This window comes from Caretta caretta, chromosome 6 (genome assembly GCF_965140235.1).
Source record: "Caretta caretta isolate rCarCar2 chromosome 6, rCarCar1.hap1, whole genome shotgun sequence".
Classification (NCBI taxonomy): Eukaryota; Metazoa; Chordata; order Testudines; family Cheloniidae; genus Caretta; species Caretta caretta.
Genome location: NC_134211.1, coordinates 13,253,052 through 13,276,423, shown reverse-complemented (window position 1 = coordinate 13,276,423; position 23,372 = coordinate 13,253,052). Strand labels below are relative to the sequence as shown.

The following is a 23,372-nucleotide window of genomic DNA, read 5'->3' as shown; positions in this document are numbered from 1 at the left end:
TTTCTGATACTGATTGTTTATGGTATTAAACCACCCAGTGGGTTTTCATTTTTGTACATTTAGATTCCTATTGTCTTAGGTGTCCTAAAAACTAAAGCAATGAATTATTATGGCTTGAGACAGGGGTAGTCGATAGGTGGACCACAGGCCAAATCTAGACCTCCAGACTCTTTTAAATGGATCCCAAATATTTTTATTTATTATTATTATCATTATTGTTATTATTTTGTCTGGAGTCCAGACCTTGACTATACATTGAACAAGAAATTTGGACCTTGACAAAAAGGAATTGACTACCCCTGACTTGAGATCATACAAATATATTAAGAATGTACATGCTTAGTAGCATGCCACTAGGGAGTATTCATTAAAAAGTGAATGCTATAGAAAAGTAACTAACTCAATCCGTTAAAAAGGTTCTGTCCATGACCAGAAAGTTACATTTCTATTTGCTAAGAATGATATTTCAGATTGATCTAGACATAAAAGATGTTGCTGAGTCACAAAAAGATTGAATTAAAAAACAAGGAAGTTATTCACAGGCCTCAGTGTATTGAAACATCGCATTCCCTGCCATTTTTCAAGGAGGAGAGCTGTACTTGGGCCTTGGAGACCTCCCTTGCCGGAGGTCTGTGGAACAAGGAGTTTGTTTTGGTTGGTGGGCTCCGTTAATGGCTTGGTTCTGACTTGGTTTGTCTGTTACAAATGTGGTGTGCTGCTGCTGCCCAATCTTCTCAGCCTCCCTAACAGAGACAGTCGCAGAAGGATTGGGAACGGGTTTTGGTGTCCAGTTTAGCTAAGTCTGCACTCTCTCCTGAGAAGGGGTTGCCCGTGTCTTCTATGATGTCAACAAGTGCCTTGGCATGTGGCGACAAAGAAGACTTAATATGTTTCGCCTGTTCACAGTGCTTTGTGTTAGACGCTTTTCAGTTGGCTCATCTCTCTAGTGAGGCTTCAAATCCTCCTCTCAGCCTGGCCACCTCTTGGCCCACTGTCATCGAGGCCAAGGGGCCTCTGGACTTTGTGTCGACCAAGAGCTCCACCATCCCCTTTGATTATGGCATTATTTTGCTCATGAGCTTGGCCGAGTGCTATTGTAGAGCAAACATGTGGCTTGTGAACTGTGAAGGTCGCCTTTAGGAAGGCTCTAGCTGTGTCTGTATGAAGGGTAACCATATCTTGGAGGTGAACAGGCACCCAACAAGTATAATTACTGTGATCTAATGCAAAGAACCAAGGTGGCAGCTTTCCAAGGTGTTCAATGTATGGAGCAAAGTTTGCCTGGTGGATTGACAGCACATAGGTCAATACAAGAAGCTCCTGATTAAGTGTGGCATGCCAGAAGTGGAATACTGGATTTTCTAGTTTTTGCTTGTCACACCATTTACCCTACCCCATGGGGGCCTCATCTTCCCTGAGATGTTGGGTAGACTACGTGTGTGCATTCTGCAGCAAGATGTACAGACCGCTGGCGGTTACTTCATGGGTGCGCCTAGTATGTGTGACATGAGACACTTTCAAGAAGTCAGCTGTTCCTGGGGAGTCCACTTTGGCTGCCATCTCTCCACTATCTTCTAGCCAATCACCAGTCTCCAATGAGCTTTAGACTTGTCATATTCAGTTCTAGCTTAATGACAAATTTGTCCTCTCCATCCCCAAGGGGCCAGGTCCGCTGTATCTGTTCGGTTATGGTGAAAAGGGGCTGATCCACAGAGAGTGTATTTTCTCTGCAGTTCTTCAGGGTGACCCACAGCTTTCTCGGTTCTTTTTTGTTAGTTTGTTTGTTTATGTGTAGTCCTGTTAAACTTGATGTAGCAGGGCTGGAGCCAATGTCCATTGTTCTTGTTTAAAGTCTTTGCAATTCCATCACCATCATCTAATCTGCAAATGCCTGTGGCTTCTGGAGGCAGACGGGACAAGGGGTAATGAGAAATGGGTGGGGGGTCCTGGGAGGCAGAGGGGTCCAGAGGTGATACAGAGGTGGGGGGGAGCCTGGAGAAGCAGTGGGGGTCAAGGGAGATGGGAGACTGGTTGGAGAAGCAGTGGCGGTCAGGGGGGCTGGGTGGGGGAGCTGGGGGAGGTGGGGGGGACAAGGGGGATGGGGAACCAGCAGGGGTCGGGGGGACAGGGGAGGCAGAGGGGGTCTGGGCAATAGGGGGATGAGTGGGGACCAGGGAAGGCAGCGAGGCCAGGGATGCCAAAATACAAGTTCACCCAGGGCACCATTTGCCATAAGGCTGGTCCTAATCTAGCTACTGCCTCTCAGAGAGGTGGATTACTACAGCGATAGAAGAACCCCTCCTGTGGCCATAGTGAGCATCTACATTAGAGCACAGCAGCGTTTTAAGGGTTGATGTAGCCAGAAAGTTCTGGTCGTTCCACTGGAGCACAAACCCAGGACCTTCTGCAGGTAAAGCAGCTGTGACAAACATTACATTAAAAAGAAGAGGAGGACTTGTGGCACCTTAGAGACTAACACATTTATTTGAGCATAAGCTTTCGTGAGCTACAGCTCACTTCATCGGATGCATGCAGTGGAAAATACAGTGGGGAGATTTTATATACACAGAGAACATGAAACAGTGGGTGTTACCATACACACTGTAATGAGAGTGATCAGGTAAGGTGAGCTATTACCAGCAGGAGAGAAAAAAACCTTTTATAGTGATAATCAAGGTGGGCCATTTCCAGCAGTTGACAAGAACGTCTGAGGAATGGGGGGGAGGGGGGGCAATAAACATGGGGAAATAGTTTTACTTTGTGCAATGACACATCCATTCCCAGTCTCTATTCAAGCCTAAGTTAATGGTGTCCAATTTGCAAATTAATTCCAATTCAGCAGTCTCTCATTGGAGTCTGTTTCTGAAGTTTTTTTGTTGAAGAATTGCAACTTTTAGGTCTGTAATCGAGTGACCAGAGAGATTGAAGTGTTCTCCAACTGGTTTTTGAATGTTATAATTCTTGACATCTGATTTGTGTCCATTTATTCTTTTACGTAGAGACTGTCCAGTTTGGTCAATGTACATGGCAGAGGGGCATTGCTGGCACATGATGGCATATATCACATTTCCCCATATTTATTTCCTCCCCCTTTTCCCCCCCACTGTTCCTCACACATTCTTGTCAACTGTTGGAAATGGCCCACCTTGATTATCACTACAAAAGGTTTTTTTTCTCTCCTGCTGGTAATAGCTCACCTTACCTGATCACTCTCATTACAGTGTGTATGGTAACACCCATTGTTTCATGTTCTCTGTGTATATAAAATCTCCCCACTGTATTTTCCACTGCATGCATCCGATGAAGTGAGCTGTAGCTCAGGAAAGCTTATGCTCAAATAAATTTGTTAGTCTCTAAGGTTCCACAAGTACTCCTTTTCTTTTTGTGGCTACAGACTAACACGGCTGCTACTCTGAAACCAAACATTACATTGTGGCATCTCACAAGAAGACCCCGAGCATCTGGTTCTATGGTAAAGAAGAGAGGAGTTCCTCTCCCCGACCAGGAGAAGTGACACATGAGAAATGGCCTCCCACAAAATCTAGCAAAAAACCTCCACATTAAAATCAACAGAGCTACATCTACAGACTCCAACCTTCCTCTAGGAATACCACCATTTCACAGCAGCCCAGGGAGGTAACTAGGTAACTAAAGCTAGAGGCACTCAATAATCTCTCATTTCATCAATGGTCTTAATTAGAGCCAAGCAAATGATTGATGTTTCGGTTCAGGGTCCAAACCAAAAAATCAAGAACAAAAATGTGGTTTGATTTGAAGCTAAATTGATTTTTTTCATCTTGTTTCAGATGGTTTGGGGTGTTTTTCCATGCCTTTTTGAGGTATTTTTTAATTAGCTAAATTTCTAAACAAACTACCCTTCCGAAATGAGATGATCAAAATAAACCGTTTGACTTTAAAAAATTGCTCTTCCCTGCCCCCTTTTGTTTTTTGGCCAAAACTATTCATTGAATTCAACCCAAATTTGCAAGTAGTTTCAGTGGCCTATACAATATATTTTTGGTGAATTTACTATTCACCAAAATTTTTTTAAAAACACCCAGCTCTAGTCTTAATTGCAAAATTCTGGATCGTTCTCTGATTATTTCCCCTGCTTCTCTCCCCTTCCGCGCCCCCCCCATTTTGTCATGATGACTCAGGGACCTTCAAATCTTCTGTCTGATGCTATGTCTACCCAGGAACAAGTAGGGAAGTTAAGGAGAGCTAACTAAAGGTATGATAGTGCACATAGGTTATAGCAGGGGTTCTCAAACTGAGGGTCAGGACCCCTCAGGGGGTCAAGAGGTTATTACATGGGGGGTTGCGAGCTGTCAGCCTCCACCCCAAGCCCTGCTTCACCTCCAGCATTTATAATGGTGTTAAATATAAAAAAGTGTTTTTAATTTATAAGGGGGGGGTCACACTCAGAGGCTTGCTATATGAAAGGGGTCACTAGTACAAAAGGTTGAGAACCACTGGATTATAGTGTGTTCTGGAGCAAAGTAGCCTTTGTTCTATGTAATTTAATCCTCTGTTGGCCAGAAGCTGGGAATGGGCAACAGGGGTGGATCACTTGATGATTACCTGTTCTCTTCGTTCCCTCTGAAGCACCTGGCCTTGACCACTGTCAGCAGACAGGATACTGGGCTGGATGAACCATTGGTCTGACCCAGGATGGCCATTCTTATGTTCTTTTTGCCTCCACGCTCTGTGATCATAGAATCATAGATGTGTAACCCATCACTCCTTCCATGCCTTGTTTGTGCTGATAGACAAGCTGGGGCTTGAGTCCCTCAAACTTCAAAAGCCCAGTAATTACGCAAATTATGCTGGATAATGGCAGTGCCCCAGATGTGGTGTGGAGTCAGCCTCTGGTAGGTGTCTGTGTACAGTACTAGCAGGGAGCACTTCTGCACCACCTAGAATGGCTGAGTCATTAAGGTGTGGGACTTAAACTCCTGTGGATGTGTGCCCCATGTGGGTTTGAGTCCCACTTTTAGTACAGCTGTTCTTTTATCCCTCTCAAGAGCAGGGTCTCCTCTATTTAACAACAAGGATGCAAGTTTCAGGGAGGGCAGGTCACTTCTCAGGTCTTTCTCTGCCTACTAATCACCTGGGCAGATCTTTGGAATGATTGATTAGAACCATTTTCCTATTCCCCAGTTCTTAAGGTAATGGCTAAGCAATTAATGTTATGTTAAAACTCCATAGTAAGGCAGGTGAAGGTGGCTGATTGACCAGATCTTTTTAGGGGTGGAGCTAACATGCTGTACAGTCTGCTCCATGGATCTAGCAGTCATTTCAGTCTGACAGTTCAGACTAGCCAATGGTGCTTCCAGGCTGAGGTCTGGGTACTTCATTCTGGGTATTTCATTCTGTGTGTGTGATTTCTTGCCTGAAATAATTACACCAATACAATCTCTGGGAGTAAACTATGCTGGTACAAGCAGCACTTAATCTGTGCCAGGGTTGAGCCTGGCACCTCTAGTCTTGGCAGTTCATAGCCCGGGCACCTCTGGGCTTCCTGTATCAGTTAAGAATGTAAAAAAACCTGCTTGAGCCCCAGCACCCCATTCATTACAAATTAAGCACTGGATAAAAGGCACCTTTATACTGATATAATTGCATCCCTACCTCTATAGCTATCCTGGGATACTATCCTTTTTTTCCAGACAAGCCCTTAAGGAGCATCAGTTTAGCTCTGGAATGTGACTTTAGGGGTGAGAGATTGTAATGCGAGCTGGAATTCAAAGCTCATCTCCGATTCATGGGGGATTTTGCAAAGGGGCATTTCTCGTTAAGCTGTTGTTGGAACATCAGTGACTGAAATTCTCTTAATTCCAAAGAGACATAAATGAAAAAAATCATGGATCTCACTCTGATTATTTTGTGCTGTTTATTTTCTTCTTTGCCCTGGTCTAGATTTAAAATTTAGATCGATCTATCTACGTTGTTCAGAGGTGTGAAAAATTCATACTCCTGTGTACCGCAGGTAAGCCAAACTAACCCCAGTGTAGATGCAGCCACGTCAGTGGAGGAATTCTTCCAGCAACCTAGCTACCACTGCTCAGGGAGGTGGGTTACCTACATCAATGGAAAAGCCCCTTCTGTTGATGTAGGAAGAGTCTATACTACATTTGCAGAGCTACCGATATAATGCCCATAGTGTAGACATGGTCTTGGTCTTGCTGGGTTGCGGAGGCAGCATCTGCAGCTGATGAGTATGGTGTGACCGTAATCAAGGAGAAATATAAAGGTAGAAGTCAGGTGTACCTCTGAGGCATTTTTCAGTTGATTGAAACAGGTGAGTTAGAAAAGTGTTAGAATAAAGATCTTAAGGGGCCCCTTGTTCAAGTTCTGCTCTTGGTAGCTGTCTGGGGCTGATTTCCTTTTTAAAAATAAAGAGAAAATAGTCAGTGGCACCAAACATTGTCATTGCTGACAACTCTTGCTGTGTTCTCTCAAGCCTTATGATCTTAGGGGTTTCCTTAAAGCCCAAGCTCCTGAAGCCCTGTGATTATGGGAGAATCACTTTAAAAAAAATACGGAAGCAGAAAGTCGCCAGCCCCCCGGGTGCAGAGAAAAGCTTGGAAATGTGACCGAAGTGAGCCCAAAAGGCTCAGAAAACAGAAGGCGAAAAAATAAAAAATAACACCATTTTAAAAATGCTCATTGATTTCAAACACTTGGCAACCCCACACTGGGCTTTTCACAGCTACAGCTTGAGCTAGAGAGCCAGGTTTTATAGGTGGGGCTGTAACAGGACCCCATCCTGTTTATCAGGCACAGAGGGGGCTATATGATGCACGCTAACAGTGGGTTATACCCAGTCACTGACTACACGGCTCTGCCATGGAGAGGAGGCTCCCAGCTAGGGAATGGTGGGAGAGGCTGACCCACAGGGAATGTTGGAAGTGGATGTTAATTTGGGTATTTCTCTCTGAAATATTCCTGTTTGTGAATCCCCTTTTTGTGAGGGACTCACCTCTCTCCTCTAGACCCAGCCAGTCAGGTTTCTTTTCATGAGGTTCCACAGAAGCACCTAATGGCAGCTGGTTCTGTAGCCTGATGGCTATTGTGCCTGCTTTACAGACAGCTGGGCTGTAGTTTGCACCTCACTAGAACCACCAGCTCCTTATGAAAGCCCAGAAATGTAGGACTCTCCAACATCTTCCAGTGCTGTGCTGAGACAGGCCCAAGTAAACCTAGACCACTGGTGACATGTGAGAGAAAGGGGAGTAGGAGGGTTAACCTTCCCCTCCTCCTTTTTGGGAAGAAGAACAAGAGAAAGTGGTAGGGTTACTCTCCAAAAGTAAATTTTGAGTTTAAAAATGCGAAAACATTTTTCCTAAGAAAACAAAAAATCTTTTCTTTTTTTTTTTTTTTGGTCATTAGGATTTGTGTTTGTTTTATTTATGGTCAGAAGACTTCCCAGATTTCAGCCCGCTCTAGTCCAAGCTAAGCAGCCTCCACCTCCATGTACATCTGGTCTGATCCAATATGACAATTCCTGTGGTTCCTATGTCCCATTTGGTTCTTTCACCTCCTTCTGAGGAAAGGTGTCTGTGAATGTTGTTACAGAACAGAAATTCCCTTTCCCCCGGGGCTGCTTTCGCTCTCTCCCCATTGTGACCAGGTGCCTGGGATGGGCTACACTGAGAATGCCACACACAGGGCAGACTGCAAGAAACAGGGCAGACAGTCCCCCAAAATGGTGATTTATTCTATAATTAGTTCACCAAACCAGTAACAAAGGAACTTCTGCAGTACCACCCTGGTTAACAAGAAGCCAAACAGAGTCCCCTTTACGCATTCCAGTCCCTGACTCCCAGCCAGACAAATAGGTGTAATATAGTGAGAGGTACTGAAAACCCAATTCACCATATGTGAGGTTCTACCAGTCCCAAGGGATCAAGCACTTACCCCCATATCAATATATATCTCAGATCTTACCCAAATATCATGCTGTCAGCCAATCCTAAGTAAGCTAACTAAAGAATTATTAATAGAAGAAAAGAATAGAGTTATAAATTGTTATAAGATCGTATACATACAAATGATTGCAAAGTCCTTAGATCAGGTTTGTAGCATTAATGGAGTAGACTGCTGGTTTCCAAAAGTTACTCTGGTAACTTCTGTGACGTTCTGTACCTTGGGGGAGCACCCTGTAACCCGCATATTCCTCATTTATATATGATTGTGATCTTACATATAAAACATGCCTTGTAAGGTATCAGGGGAAAGGTTATGATCTGCTGAAAGTCATTTCTCTATCCATATATGTGTATCATTAATGCATATGAAGTTATGAGAATTGTGTTGTATGGTGGTCACTACAACATGCTGTAAATTGAGGAATCAGCCAGATATTAGCTCCCCAGAGGCAACAGCAAGGAAAGTAACCAAAGCCCAGGTGGGGTGTGAAAAAACCCATCAACAGCAATTGTCCAACAAGGGAGCTACAATTCAATGACTCACCTGCGTGAGGCCACACTAGGGGGATTGCTCAACCTTGCCTGGAGACTCAGCAATACCCACCAGACATGCCTGGACTTGTGTTTTCCAAGCACATGGACTGAGGGTATAAAAACAAACATAGGAGGCCATGCTTGGCCTTTCTCCTTCACCCAACTATGCTGCAAGCAATAGGACACTCTGAAGACTCCAACTAAGGGGACTGGCCCAGATTTCAAGGGTGAAATCTGTATACTATGGACTGCAGTATAAAGTGGGGTGAGAAAAATTGCTTAATCTAGATGTTGCCCAGTCTAATAGGGTTAAGAGTTTAGACTGCGTGGTTGTATTTTCTTTTCTTTTGGTAACTAACTCTGACTTTTTGCCTATCACTTATAATCACTTAAAATCTATCTTTTGTAGTCAATAAACTTCCTTTACTGGTTATATTTGCCAGGGAGTTTGTATGAAGTGTGTGGCAAATCTGCTCAGGTTTTGCAAAGGCTGGTGCATATCCACTTTCCATTGATGAAGTGGTGAACCAATTAATAAATTTGCACTGCCCACCTTGAGCAGTGCAAGACGGTATATTCCTGAGGTGCAGTGCTGGGAGCTGGGGGTATTTCGCTGGTGCCTTTCCCTGTGTGATTCATGAGTGGATCTGTGAGCATTCATGCAATTAGCTGGGTGTGGAGTCTCCGCTTGCGGTTGTGCTGAGTGATAACAGCACCTGGAGGGGTTTGCTGCTGCTCACTAGAAAGGCATTGTGAGAGACAGCCCAGGCTGGAGAGAGTTCAGGGGGATCAGTGGTCCCACAGTCCCAGACTGCACTCTGGGGAATGTGTCACAACTTCCAAAAGATTGGAAGGTCCTTAGTCCATTTTTCAAAATACTCCTTTTATTTGTAAATCCACAGTCCAGAAAATTGAAGCAGGAATGAGGCAAAATGGGGATGTCTCAGGAGTCTTTTATATCCTCTGCCATTTGCATGGAAATTTAGTGTCCCAAACAAAGCCCGCAGCCCCTCTATATGGAAAGTTACTGACAAAGATACAGTCCAAGGTCGCATGTCTATATCACATGCCATTACGTGTTTTGCTGAATCACAGGGCGTGACCATTGCCTCCAGGACTGGATTTAGGGGCAGACAACCCAAGTGACCACCTGCATTCGGAGTGCTGTTTTTGGTGTTAACAAGTTAGCAACAAAAGAGAAAATAGAATGTATGAAGTAAAATGTTTCAGATATTTCATTTGTGGATTCATTTTTCACTAACCTCCTAGAACGTTCTGAACCTTTGTAGAATATCATGGAACCTTCCAGACTTTCTGAGAACTACATTTTCCTCAAACCTCTTAGAATGTTGTAAGCCATGCCCTTGCGGGTATTTTAGGGATGGGGTATCGCCAGTCAATCAATGAGATATAAGAACGAAGTGAAGTGAGAGCCCAGTGGCTATATTGTGAACCTTGTTTTATTGTGTACTTATGGAAGTGTACTTGTGTTTTAAGACTTGAAGAGTGTAAGTAGCAACTAACAAAGCATATATTTATTGAGACGCCAAAGATATCTATGAAACCCCTATCTGTGCAACAATATAAAAGAAATACTGTTATTTCTTTTGCCATGTTTAACATGTAATGTTTGATGACTTTCTAAGACTGCAGAACATTAGGGTGACCAGATGTCCCAATTTTATAGGGACAGTTCCGATATTTGGGGCTTTTTCTTATATAGGCACTTATTACCTCCCACCCCGTCCCGATTTTTCACACTTGCTATCTAGTCACCCTAGCGGAACATAGACTTTTGCTCTCCCTAATACTATCTGTTCTCCCCCAGTAGAAAATAAAAGATGACCCCCGAAGAAGCCTTCAGGAGCTCAGTATAGGAAGTATATTCCAGTTATTCTTAGATACATTTCAGTTATTCTTAACGTTAAAAAGTTTCTATAAGCTTATGGTCTCTCTGAACAGACCACTTCAGAGGGCAACATGATACAAGAGGGAAAGATAGCACCATGACACTTGTGAGAGGGAGGGGAGCTGGGAGACCTAAAGGTCAATACTTCATTTATGTCCTGATGTCTTCAAATCCAGTCTGGAGTCTGTCTGGAAGATGCTTTAGCCAAACATAAGTTAGTGGGCTCAACACAGAGGTAACTGAGTGACATACTCTGCCCTGTATTATATAAGAGGTCAGCCTAGAATCTGATCTAATGGTACCTTCTGGCCTTGAACTCTAAATCTATGGACTTCACTTGATTGAAACCAGCTTGGAGAGTATTAAATCATCTGTGAACATTTGAAACTTGGCAGCCTCTTTTCCTTGCAGTTTGAGGGCTGCAGGTATTGCTCAGGATGGATGGGGATGGAAACAGCTGTGTTTCTAAAGTGTCCAGGGCTTGCTTTTTGAGAACAAACCCAGGCCTTGGACTCTGCATCCTCAAATTAAATGCCTGAGACTCTACCCAATAAGCTACCCACAGTGCAGTTTATTGGATTGCATTGTACATACTGTGGAATGTAGGTCAATGCACTTCAGCCTAGAAAACAGCAACACACCAAAGAAGAGAAGGAGATTCCCAGGGATCTTCTTCTGTGGAGCATTTCTCTACTGAAGTTTTTCTGAGTCTGACTGCATATGGTATTAAACCACCTGCTAGGTTTTCATCATTGTAAACTGAAAACTTATATTCCTATTGCCTTAGGTATCCTAAAAACTAAAGCAATTATAGTGGATTGAGATCATACAAAAACATTAAGCATTAACATGCCCTAGCATATCACTGGGGAGCATTTTAATTTTATAGAAAAATAACACAAGTTTACAAGTTTCTGTTGGTGACCCAAACATTACATTTCTCTTTGCTAATAACATTTTTTCAGATTGATCTATGCATAACAGGATATTGCTGTGGCTTAAAAAGATACTGTCTATAATTGCAAAGTGCCCACTATTCTCCAGGCAATACAGCAGAATCTCATGCAGTTTCTCTGCACCCATAGATACACGTGTGTACAGTCTTCTATTGCTGAGCACTCACTACTGCCAACCCCAAGAGTTCAGTGTTCTCTTGTAAGCCCCATGACCTGAAGCTCTACAGAATGGGACACTCACTACTGACTCCTGTTGGTGAACAAGGAGAAGAACAGCCCAGATCTGCATAGGAATTCCAGATGGGCAGGGGCTCCATGAGGGACCGAATTCTCTGCTGCCATCTGTTGAGCATGGGGAAATGACTGGGTGTTCCATGTCTCATTTGCATTTCAGTTCTGTGACTGTTTGGAGCATTTGGTTAAAATATAGTTAAGTTTTGAGTTTGGGGGCAATAAAATGACACTGACCCTGTTGGGCAATGAAAGGACAAGAAAACTGCAATAAATGTGCTGGGGTGAGGGGTCACCATGACTGAAATAAGTTCTGGAACAGCTGAGTGGGGTCACCATGACTGCAAAAAGTTCTGGAACAGTCGAGCCTGGAGATGGCTTTGAAATGAGACAGGTTTTTTAATCTGTTGCCAGAATGTGTTTGTGAGAAAAAAATAAATCTGTTATGAGTTCTTTATGCCACTTATTCTTCTCTGGAGACCCAGCACACAGGTAGTTTCAAGTAGGTGATTGGGCTTGAGGTACTCTGTAGAGCTGAGTTGATGTGGTTGTGAGGCACTATATAGCACTGAGTTAAAACAGCTTTGAGGAAGTAAATGGAGCTAAATTGGGGCAGATTTGAGGCTGTGGATTGAGCAGAAGCTGCAGTAAACAGCAGCCTTCCTGAAGGACTCAGCTATGGTTTCTCCACCCAACAATCACAGCTCTAATCACCTGAGGTGGTAGAGCTTGTACAGCAGCCAATACAACATTTCCCTTGAGGCTGGAGACAGAGCTGTCAGAATTCTTGGACTCCACCCGTCATGCACAATAAACTGTGAGTGAGCGAGCCAGGAAAGAGGGAATTAATTAAATAAGTTCATGGAGGAGATAGGTCCATCAATGGCTATTAGACAAGATGGCTACACCTCTGACCGCCAGAGGCTGGGACTGGATGACAGGGGATAGGTCACTCAATAATTGCCCTGTTCTGTTCATTCCCTCTGAAGCATCTGGCACTGGCCACTATCAGAAGACTGGATACTGGGCTAGAAGGACCCTGGGTCTGACCCAGTATGGCCGTTCTTATGTGGTAGCTAGAATGAATCAGCCACTCACAACTGGAAGAGAAAGACTGAGGTTGGGACTATTGTTAAGACACCCTTGATTGGGAAGAAGTCTTAGCTCATAAATATTAATTGATGAATTGCTGGCTTTCCCAAGTTTATTCTGTTTTTTCCTTTCCCCACGGTAAAGGTCTTTGTTTTAAACCTCAGAACTCAGTGCTTGTTCATCATAGAATCATAGAACTGGAAGGGACCTTGAGAGGTCATCTAGTCCAGTCCCCTGCACTCAAGGCAGGACTAAATATTATCTAGACCATTCCTGACAGATGTTTGTCCAACCTGCTCTTAAAAATCCCCAATGATGGAGATAACACAAACTCCCGAGGCAATTTATTCCAGTGCTTAACCACTTTGACAGTGAGGAAGTTTTTCCTAATGTCCAACCTAAACCTCCCTTGCTGCAATTTAAGCCCATTGCTTCTTGTCCTATCCTCAGAGGTTAAGAAGAACAATTTTTCTCCCTCCTCCTTGTAACAACCTTTTCTGTACTTGAAAACTGCTATCATGTCCTCTCTCAGTCTTCTCTTCTCCAGACTAAACAAACCTAATTTTTTCAATCTTCCCTCATAGGTCATGTTTTCTAGACCTTTAATCATTTCTGTTGCTCTTCTCCGGACTTTCTCCAGTTTGTCCACATCTTTCTTGAAATGTGGCACCCAGAACTGGACACAATGTTCCAGTTGAGGCCTAATCAGTGCAGAGTAGAGAGGAAGAATTACTTCTTGTGTCTTGCTTACAATACTCCTGTTAATGCATCCAAGAATTATGTTTGCTTTTTTTTGCAACAGCGTTACATTGTTGACTCATATTTAGCTTGTGATCCACTGTGACTCCAGATCCCTTTTTGCAGTACTCCTTCCTAAGCAGTCATTTCCCATTTTGTATGTGTGCAGCTGATTGTTCCTTCCCAAGTGGAGTACTTAGCATTTGTCCTTATTGAATTTCATCCTATTTACTTCAGACCATTTCTCCAGTTTGTCCAGATCATTTTGAATTTTAATCCTATCCTCCAAAGCACTTGCAACCCCTCCCATCTTGGTATCATCCACAAACTTTATAAGTGTACCCCCATGTCATTATCTAAATCATTGATGAAGATATTGAACAGAACCGGACCCAGAACTGATCCCTGCAGGACCCCACTTGTTATGCCCTTCCAGCATGACTGTGAACCACTGATAACTACTCTCTGGGAACAATTTTCCAACCAGATATGCACCCACCTTGTAGTAGCTCCATTTAGGTTGTATTTCCCTAGTTTGTTTATGAGAAGGTCATGCAAGACAGCATCAAAAGCCTTACTAAAGTCAAGATATACCACATCTACTGCTTCCCCCTTATCCACAAGGCTTGTTGCCCTTTTAAACTTCATGGGGAAGTGTTGCCCATTGGGTGTTCCCAGGGTGGTATATATAGTTTCCCAGATTTCTAGGTGGGGAGGTGGAGACAATGTTGCTGGAGTTTTTGGTAGGAACCCCTAGAAAATTGAGCCTGTCCCTTTTTCCTGCTGCCAACATCTGCCAGAAGGATTATATGTTACAATGAGTGCTATTGAAAAAGCTGAACCAGACTAAATGAGTTAGGAAGGCACTAAATTGGGAATTTACTTTTGTGTTGGTTGATTGATGATTGAAAATCAAGAGAATTCATCTTTATCCACTAAATGAAAAACTGTGGGAAGGAAAATAGTTTTATTTATGGTGTTAAACAGTGGGTGCTTGAGAGGCAAGAAAATGTTTTTTACCAGAAGTGGGGTTCGAACCCACGCAGACACATGTCCATTGGATCTTAAGTCCAACGCCTTAACCACTCGGCCATTCTGGTGATTCCCATATATCACCTGTTGCTAAAGTGAGCTTTGATCCCCAGAGCATAGCTTTACCTACTGCTGGTTTCCATGGCTCTTTAACAGCTCCAGGGGGGAAGCTGTGAGGTTGAGGATTCTCTCATCTCTCCCTTTTGTTTCCTAAGAGTGGTTGCTTCATACAGTTTCTCACATGGCTCACTAGTGAAACTGTGCTTAACAGATGCCTTTGGGCTTCCAGCTTACTATGAAAGAAGCAGGTGTTCTTGCAACACCTGCCTTGGAACCTAGTATAAGGTGAATCGTAGCCACAGCTGACACTTGTCCCAGCATCTTCAACTTTTTCCTGATGCTTGATGTACTTCTTGTCCAGCCTTGCCAAATTCAGTTTCTGGGTGCACTTCTTAAAGCATGGTAGGTGCCACCAAGCATTGTGTTTGACTAGGTCCTCCATGGTGGTAGTCCCCAAAGATTCAGCTACTAGGTGATACTCTGTCTCCCCACTAATGTGTAAAAATCATCAAGACCAAAGTAAAATCAAGGATTTATGTAATAAATTACTTTGGGATTGTAATTAATTATGTTATGTAACTCTGTTCATACTGCTTGCTGATGGACTCTGGTAATTTCTGGCTGGATGCTGACATCACAACCCTTCTGGCATAATAAACAAAGCGTATAATTAATACCACTGAACTGCTTCTTTTTTGCCAATGACGGCAATCAACTTGAAGCCTTCCTTCCATTTATAGTCATCTGTAATATAAAAAAAAATTAATTAGGTGTCAGCATTAACTAATAATGCAGTACTGTCAGTCAAGGGCCATCCTTTAACTTTCTGAGGGCTGCATAGTTGACATGCCTGTGTTAACGTATCTTTTTTTTTTAATTGATTTTTAACCATTTTCTCAAATACATATCTGTATAAGGAAGGAGTTCTGCGGAAAGGGATCTGGGGGTCACAGTGGATCACAAGCTAAATATGAGTCAACAGTGTAACACTGCTGCAAAAAAAGCAAACATCTTTCTGGGATGTATGAGCAGGAATGTTGTAAGCAAGACACGAGAAATAATTCTTCCGCTTTACTCCACGCTGATTAGGCCTCAACTGGAGCATTGTGTCCAGTTCTGGGTGCCACATTTCAGGAAAGATGTGGACAAACTGGAGAAAGTCCGGAGAAGAGCAACAGAAATGATTAAAGGTCTAGAAAACATGACCTATGAGGGAAGATTGAAAAAATTAGGTTTGTTTAGTCTGGAGAAGAGAAGACTAAGAGAGGACATGATAGCAGTTTTCAAGTACAGAAAAGGTTGTTACAAGGAGGAGGGAGAAAAATTGTTCTTCTTAACCTCTGAGGATAGGACAAGAAGCAATGGGCTTAAATTGCAGCAAGGGAGGTTTAGGTCTGACATTAGGAAAAACTTCCTCACTGTCAAAGTGGTTAAGCACTGGAATAAATTGCCTCGGGAGTTTGTGTTATTTCCATCATTGGGGATTTTTAAGAGCAGGTTGGACAAATATCTGTCAGGGATGGTCGATAATACTTAGTCCTGCCTTGAGTGCAGGGGACTGGACTAGATGACCTCTCAAGGTCCCTTCCAGTCCTGTGATTCTATAATTGTTCTAGGTTTGTCATCTTTGGTACCATTGTGTTTGCAGGAGAAAGGGCTTTCAAATTATACCCAGCTCGACCCATTTCTACCAACACTGTGTCATCAACATCTTTCCTCTTCCTGTGAACTTCTGAAATTAGAATGTTTAAAAAAATGTTGGACATTTTTTGTTTGGAAATGGAGGGGAAACTCCCCTCTTTCACCCTTTTAAAAACCCAACAACAACTTTTCACCCGAAAAATGTGAAAAAGGAGGGTATGGATGAGAGGGTTTAACCCTCCACATCCCCCTTTTTTTGAGGCAGGGAATGAAAAATAAGAGAAAGTGCCTGGGGGTTCCCACTGACATGAAATTTTGAGTTGAAAAATGAAAAATGTTCTGAAAAACAAGTGAAACAAAAAACCTTCACTCTTATTTTTAATCAAGATTTTTTTTTTCTTTTTGTGAGATTTATTTCCTAGGTTTAGAATCATAGAATATCAGGGTTGGAAGGGACCTCAGGAGGTCATTTAGTCCAACCCCCTGCTCAAAGCAGGACCAATCCCCAACTAAATCATCCCAGCCAGGGCTTTGTCAAGCCTGACCTTAAAAATATCTAAGGAAGAAGATTCCACCACTTCCTAGGTAACGCATTCCAGTGTTTCACCACACTCCAAGTAAAAAAGTTTTTCCTAATATCCAACCTAAACCTCCCCCGCTGCAACTTGAGACCATTACTCCTTGTTCTGTGATCAGCTACCACTGAGAACAATCTAGAGCCATCCTCTTTGGAACCCCCTTTCAGGTAGTTGAAAGCAGCTATCAAATCCCCCCTCATTCTTCTCTTCCGCAGACTAAACAATCCCAGTTCCCTCAGCTTCTCCTCATAAGTCATGTGTTCCAGTCCCCTAATCATTTTTGTTGCCCTCTGCTGGACTCTTTCCAATTTTTCCACATCCTTCTTGTAGCGTGGGGCCCAAAACTGGACACAGTACTCCAGATGAGGCCTCACCAATGTCGAATAGAGGGGAATGATTACGTTCCTCGATCTGCTGGCAATGCCCCTACTTATACAGCCCAAAATGCCATTGGCCTTCTTGGCAACAAAGGCACACTGTTGACTCATATCCAACTTCTCATCTAATGTAACCTCTAGGTCCTTTTCTGCAGAACTGCTGCCTAGCCATTCGGTCCCTAGTCTGTAGCGGTGCATGGGATTCTTCCGTCCTAAGTGCAGGACTATGCACTTGGCCTTGTTGAACCTCATCAGATTTCTTTTGGTCCAATCCTCTAATTTGTCTAGGGCCCACTGTATCCTATCCTACCCTCCAGCGTATCTACCTCTCCTCCCGGTTTAGTGTCATCAGCAAACTTGCTGAGGGTGCAATCCACACCATCCTCCAGATCATTTATGAAGATATTGAACAAAACCGGCCCCAGGACCGACCCTTAGGGCACTCCACTTGATACCGGCTGCCAGCTAGACATGGAGCCATTAATCACTACCCGTTGAGCCTCACAGTCTAGCCAGGTTTCTATCCACCTTATAGTCCATTCATCCAGCCCATACTTCTTTAACTTGCTGGCAAGAATACTGTGGGAGACCGTGTCAAAAGCTTTGCTAAAGTCAAGGAACAACACGTCCACCGCTTTTCTCTCATCCACAGAGCCAGTTATCTTGTCATAGAAGGCAATTAGATTAGTCAGGCATGACTTGCCCTTGGTGAATCCATGCTGACTGTTCCTGATCACTTTCCTCTCCTCTAAGTGCTTCAGAATTGATTCCTGGAGTACCTGCTCCATGATTTTTCCAGGGACTGAGGTGAGGCTGACTGGCCTGTAGTTCCCAGGATCCTCCTTCTTCCCTTTTTTAAAGATGGGCACTACATTAGCCTTTTTCCAGTCGTCCGGGACCTCCGCCGATCACCATAAGTTTTCAAAGATAATGGCCAATGGCTCTGCAATCACATCCGCCAACTCCTTTAGCACTTTCGGACGCAGCGCATCCAGACCCATGGACTTGTGCTCGTCCAGCTTTTCTAAATAGTCCCGAAACACTTCTTTCTCCACAGAGGGCTGGTCACCTCCTCCCCATGCTGTGCTGCCCAGTGCAGTAGTCTGGGAGCTGACCTTGTTCATGAAGACAGAGGCAAAAAAAGCATTGAGTACATTAGCTTTTTCCACATCTTCTGTCACTAGGTTGCCTCCCTCATTCAGTAAGGGGCCCACACTTTCCTTGACTTCCTTCTTGTTGCTAAACATCTCTTGCTAGCTGCAACTCCAGGTGTGATTTCACTCCTGCATGTCCGAGCAATATTTTTATACTCTTCCCTGGTCATTTGTCCAATCTTCCACTTCTTGTAAGCTTCTTTTTTGTGTTTAAGATCAGCAAGGATTTCACTGTTAAGCCAAGCTGGTCGCCTGCCATATTTACTATTCTTTCTACACATCGGGATGAGGTCCCGGTAACCTCAATAAGGATTCTTTAAAATACAGCCAACTCTCCTGGACTCCTTTCCCCCTCATGTTATTCTCCCAGGGGATCCTGCCCATCAGTTCCCTGAGGGAATCAAAGTCTGCTTTTCTGAAGTCCAGGGTCCGTATTCTGCTGCTCTCCTTTCTTCCCCGTGTCAGGATCCTGAACTCGACCATCTCATGGTCACTGCCTCCCAGGTTCCCATCCACTTTTGCTTCCCCTACTAATTCTTCCCGGTTTGTGAGCAGCAGGTCAAGAAGACTTCTGCCCCGAGTTGGTTTCCTCCAGCTCTAGGCCAGGCTGGGAAGCCCCACACCACCATGCTTGTTCTGATCTATGGCAATTCCTATTTCCATGTGGTTCTTTCATCTCCCCCTGAGGAAAAGTGGGTGTGAATGTTGGTCCAGGAGAGAACTCCCTTCCCCTCCTTCCCCCGTGCTGCTTTCACCTCATCCCGATCCTGACTGGGGACCCTCCAAAACTAGAGCAGAGACAGTCTGCAAGGTACTGTCCCCTCAGGATCAGGAATAGGCCCCACTGCAGAAGAGGTCGGTCTACCTAGAGGTAAATTTGATGAGTGGGAGAGCCAGCAGCATGAGCCTTGGTAGAGGGAGAGGAGCTAGGAGACCTGCAGGTCAGTGCTTCCTATATCTCCTTGATGTCTTCCCATCCCACCTGGATGCCCTTCTAAGATCAGCATTAGTCAAACACAAGTAATTGGCTTCAATACAGAGCTGAGTGAGTCAGTTTTTCTGCCCTGTGGATATCAATCTAGTAATGTTGATTTAATGGCCCTGTCCGGTCTTAAAATCTGTAAATTTCACACTTGATTGAGACTAGCTTAGAGGGACTAAGGGTTGTACTGGTGTAATTATTTCATGAAAGGAATCAACACCCCTCATTGAAATAGTTATGCCAGTACAAAATCTGAACATAGCCCAGACTTCAGCCTGGAAGCACCATTGGCTAGGCTGAGCTAGCAGACTGGAATGACTGCTAGGTCCATAGAGCAGACTTTAAAAACATCAGAATGGCCATACCAGGCCAGACCACAATGGTCTGCCTAGCCCAGTAGCCTGTCTTCTGACAGTGGCTAATGCCAGGTGCTTCAAACAGAATGAACAGAACAGGGAAATAATCAAAGTGATCTGTCATCCAGTCCCAACATTTGGCAGCCAGAGGCTTAGGGACACCCAGAGCATGAGGTCACATCCCTGACCATCCTGGCTAATAGCTATTGACAGACCTATCCTCCATGAACTTATCTAGTTCTTTTTTTAACCCAGTTATACCTTTGGCCATTACAACATCCCCTGGCAACGAGTTCCACAGGTTTGACTGTGTTGTGTGAGCACTTCCCTTTGTTTGTTTTAAACCTGCTGCCTACTTAATAGCACATTCGCCCCACCCCCTATCAGCTCCCTCCACCTGCCTCACAGTACAGTTTTAATGCAACTCACCATTAATGTAGCCCATTTTTAGGCCAGCTCCTGTCCCACCTCCCCGCCCATGCTCTTTGTGCGGGACCCATCCCCTCACACCTTTCATGTCCTATTTGTGCTGATAGACAAGCTAGGGCTTGAGTTCCTTGAACTTCAAAAGCCATGTAATTACCCAGTTAATCCCAAGGGCTGCTGGATAATGGCAATGTCTTGAATGTGGTGTGGTCAGGCTTTAGTAATAATCTCTATGGTGCAATGGAAATTTCATTATGTATTCACCAGAATGGCCGAGTGGTTAAGGCGTTGGACTTAAGATCCAATGGACATGTGTCTGCGTGGGTTCGAACCCCACTTCTGGTAGTAATGTTCTTTTCTCCCTTTCAAAGCCCAGTGTAGCCTCTATTTGACCATATCCTGCAAATAAAGACCCACAGCTGTCCTGAGCCAGGGGCTAAGGAGCTGTTTAATTACTGTACATAGTCCTTCAGGCTTGGGCTAGAGCCCAGGATCTAGGACCCAGCAAGGTGGGAGGGTCCCAGAGTTTGGGCTTCAGCCTGAGCCTACACAGCAAGTAAACAGCCCCTTAGGCCAGCTGTGAGTTTTTAATTGCAGCGTAGATATACCCATGGATGCAGGACTGTCTGTGCCTGCCAGTCCCCTGAGCGAATCTTTGGAATGATTCATTGAAACCATTTTCCTGTTCCCCAGTTCTTAATGTAATAGATTAGCCAATGATCCACCTCATTTTCAGTCTTCATCTGAACAGCACAGAGGTGAGTGATTAACTTCGGCCCCTCATTGACTCACTGGGTCTGGCTTAGCTTTTCTCTATCTCTTCCCTCAGACTAGCTCCCGGCAGTGAATTCCAGGTGCTGGCTGGGAAAGCTGAGATTTGAGTTACTTGGATGAAAGATGAAACCAGCCGCTGCAAATCCCACCTTGTCTCCTGTCAGCCCCTTCCACCTGCCCCACCGTGGACATTTAACACCACTAACCCCTGTAGCCCATTCACAGCCCAGCTTCTGGATTCCCTTGCTCTCTGTGAGGGACCCATCCTATCCCATTTTCCCTCTCCTATCCATGCTGACAGCCAAGCTATGGCCTGAGTCCCTCTAATGTCAAAGAAGCCCTGGAATTACTCAGTTAATGCCTGGGGATGTGTATTTTCCCTAAGTGAAGGGTTAAAGCAGCATGTTCTAGGTGGCTCTGTGGCAGACTGGATAGCATGTTGGCCTTCTAGGGCAGCACAGTGATTCAAAGGTTGTAGGCTTGAGTTAAGTCTTGTTCTAAATTAATTGATTCCTGTAGCTATCCCTTAGAAAATACAATCCATTAGGGAAATATGTCCAATACTTTCCCAACTTTGCTTCCCATCGGGGCTCCAGTTCATCTCTCCTGGTATTGCTGATGTCCCATGATGTGTTCTCGATAGATATCCCTCGACCACCTGATGGAGTCCAACACCATGAGTTGCCGCATCAGCTCAGCGTTGCGTTGATTAATTGCGCATTCTCACAACACTCATTTGTTACTGGGGTCCCATGCGCCCCAATGATCAGCATGGGCAAATGACTTACAAGGAGAGGCTGAGGAACTTGTCTTATTTAGTCTGCAGAAGAGAAGAGTGAGGGGGGATTTGATAGCAGTCTACAGTTACCTGAAGGGGGGTTCCAAAGAGAATGGAACTCGGCTGTTCTCGGTGGTGGCAGATGGCAGAACAAGGAGCAATGGTCTCAAGTTGCAGTGGGGGAGGTCTAGGTTGGACATTAGGAAACACTATTTCACTAGGAGGGTGGTGAAGCACTGGAATGGGTTCCCTAGAGAGGTGGTGGAATCTCCATCCTTAGAGGTTTTTAAGGCCCAGGATGATTAAGCTGGGGTTGGTCCTGCATTGAGCAGGGGGTTGGACTAGATGACCCCAACTCCTTAGGGTTGGTCTCTTCCAACCCTAATCTTCTATGATTCTATGCTGGCACTCATGAACCACAGAGGGAATTCATGAATGTCAGCATGGGCTGCACTGGAACCTGGTGGCTGAACTTTGTGATTTTGTCCTCACCCATAACTATTTCACATTTGGGGACAATGTATACCTTCAAATCAGCGGCACTGCTATGGGTACCCGCACGGCCCCACAGTATGCCAACATTTTTATGGCTGACTTAGAACAACGCTTCCTCAGCTCTCGTCCCCTAGTGCCCCTACTCCACTTGCACTACATTGATGACATCTTCATCATCTGGACCCATGGAAAAGAAGCCCTTGAGGAATTCCACCATGATGTCTACAATTTCCATCCCACCATCAACCTCAGCCTGGACCAGTCCACACAAGAGATCCACTTCCCAGACACTACAGTGCTAATAAGTGATGGTCACATAAACACCACCCTATACCGGAAACCTACTGACCGTTATAGTTACCTACATGCCTCCATCTTTCATCCAGATCACACCACACAATCCATTGTCTACAGCCAAGCTCTACGCTACAACCGCATTTGCTCCAACCCCTCATATAGAGAGACAAACACCTACAAGATCTCTATCAAGCATTCTTACAACTACAATACCCACCTGCAGAAGTGAAGAAACAGATTGATAGAGCCAGAAGAGTTCCCAGAAGTCACCTACTACAGGACAGGCCTAACAAAGAAAATAACAGAAGTCCACTAGCCGTCACCTTCAGCCCCCAACTAAAACCCCTCCAACGCATTATTAAGGATCTACAACCTATCCTGAAGGATGATCCAACACTCTCACAAATCTTGGGAGACAGGCCAGTCCTTGCCTACAGGCAGCCCCCCAACTCACCAGCAACCACATACTGCACAACAGAACCACTAACCCAGGAACCTATCCTTGCAACAAAGCCCGTTGCCAACTGTGCCCACATATCTATTCAGGGGACACCATCACAGGGCCTAATCACATCAGCCACACTATCAGAGGCTCATTCACCTGCACATCTACCAATGTGATATATGCCATCATGGGCCAGCAATGCCCCTCTGCCACATACATTGGCCAAACCGGACAGTCTCTACATAAAAGAATAAATGGACACAAATCAGACGTCAGGAATTATAACATTCAAAAACCAGTCGGAGAACACTTCAATCTCTCTGGTCACTCGATTACAGACCTAAAAGTTGCAATTCTTCAACAAAAAAACTTCAGAAACAGACTCCAATGAGAGACTGCTGAATTGGAATTAATTTGCAAACTGGACACCATTAACTTAGGCTTGAATAAAGACTGGGAGTGGATGTGTCATTACACAAAGTAAAACCATTTCCCCATGTTTATTCCCCCCCCCACACACACACACACACACACCGTTCCTCAGACGTTCTTGTCAACTGCTGGAAGTAGCCCACATTGATTATCA

At 44.4% G+C, this 23,372-nt stretch overlaps 1 protein-coding gene and 2 non-coding genes across 3 annotated transcripts in view; 2 read left to right on the top strand and 1 right to left on the bottom strand.

Moving 5' to 3' along the window:
• ACY3 (aminoacylase 3) overlaps nt 1-23,372 on the top strand; it is a 36,865-nt gene that overhangs the window by 536 nt on the left and 12,957 nt on the right. The window lies entirely within an intron of this gene.
• On the bottom strand, nt 14,409-14,491 carry TRNAL-UAA (transfer RNA leucine (anticodon UAA)). The gene has a single exon. It is a non-coding gene; the product is annotated as a tRNA-Leu (tRNA).
• Nucleotides 20,260-20,342, top strand: TRNAL-UAA (transfer RNA leucine (anticodon UAA)). Its single transcript has one exon. It is a non-coding gene; the product is annotated as a tRNA-Leu (tRNA).